Here is a 1,275-nt window from a genome sequence, read left to right on the forward strand (position 1 = left end):
AAAAAAAAAAAAAAAAGATTTTTTAAAAAATCATAAACTACTATATCTGAAGAGCTTTATTGTTCTCTCAAATTAGTTAGGAAAATGGTTATGCATTTTTCTCTAAAATTGGTAGCCTGCTAGAATTCATTTACTGATAATAGCTTTATTGGTCCACAGTAATAATATCATAGAAATGAAATAACTTACATCAGAGACATGGCACTGATGCAGCAATAGTCTTTTAGTGTTTTATGTTTATTTTTCTAAAACTTTTAAGAAACTAATTAGTTCTAAGTATCTTAAGTAAATTGAGAAGAAAAACTTACTTGAGTTATTTATGGTTTTCACATGCACTGTCAATGAATTATGGTATTTGGGGTGTAGAGAAGACAAAGATAACTATGAGATAAGACAAGCTTTATAGATGAAGAATATTCACACAAATGTGTACATAAATGTGGATATGCAGCTATGTAATACATTATTAAAATGTAAACCCTGAAAATTATTCTTGGATCAGTCTCACCTTCTGTTGCACAATTAAATACAGTAGCTAGTTTGGGATCAGCTTGAGTAAGAGTGAGGCTCTGTCTCTGCAAAAAGTAGAAAAATTCGCCAAACATGGCAGCACACACCTGTAGTAACACCTGCTTGGGAGGCTGAGGCAGGAGGATCACTTGAGCCCTGGAGTTTGAGGTTGCAGTGAGCTATGATGATGATGCTGCACTCTAGCCAGGATGACAGAGTGAGACTGTCTCAACAAAAAAAAAAAACCAGTAGCCAGTAGGCACATGTAACTGTTCAAATTTAAGTTGATAAAAATTAAATAAAATTTAAAATTTATTTCCTCAGCCATACTAGCCACATTTGAATGCTACTGTGTTGGACAATGTCAGTATGGAATATTTCTATCACCACAGAAAGGGCTATTGGATAGCATTACTACAAGGACTGTCATTGATATAAATTATTTAATATTTTTTTCTATACATATACTCATTACTACTTGACAAAAATAGGATCCTACTTTACAACTTGTTTTTTGGATTTTTTTATTTTGCAGTTTTTAGCCAGGGCTGGGTTTGAACTCACCACCTCTGGCACATGGGGCCAGTGCCCTACTCCTTTGAGCGACAGGCGCTGCCCCTTGTTTTTGTTTTGACAAAACATATTACTACATTACATAGAGATTACCTCATTGTTTTAATGGTTATCTATCTCATTATCATATTTATCTTTTTTTTTTTTTTTTGAGACAGAGTCTCACTATGTCGCCCTTGGTAGAATGCCTTG

The 1,275-nt window shown here is 33.7% G+C and overlaps 1 protein-coding gene across 1 annotated transcript in view; it reads left to right on the forward strand.

Annotated features, from left to right (window-relative positions):
- Positions 1-1,275, forward strand: part of TAOK3 (TAO kinase 3) — a 93,110-nt gene that overhangs the window by 4,963 nt on the left and 86,872 nt on the right. The gene's annotated exons all lie outside the window — the stretch shown is intronic.

Source organism: Otolemur garnettii, unplaced genomic scaffold (genome assembly GCF_000181295.1).
Source record: "Otolemur garnettii isolate 467f Iridium unplaced genomic scaffold, OtoGar3 scaffold00038, whole genome shotgun sequence".
In the NCBI taxonomy this organism is placed as follows: Eukaryota; Metazoa; Chordata; class Mammalia; order Primates; family Galagidae; genus Otolemur; species Otolemur garnettii.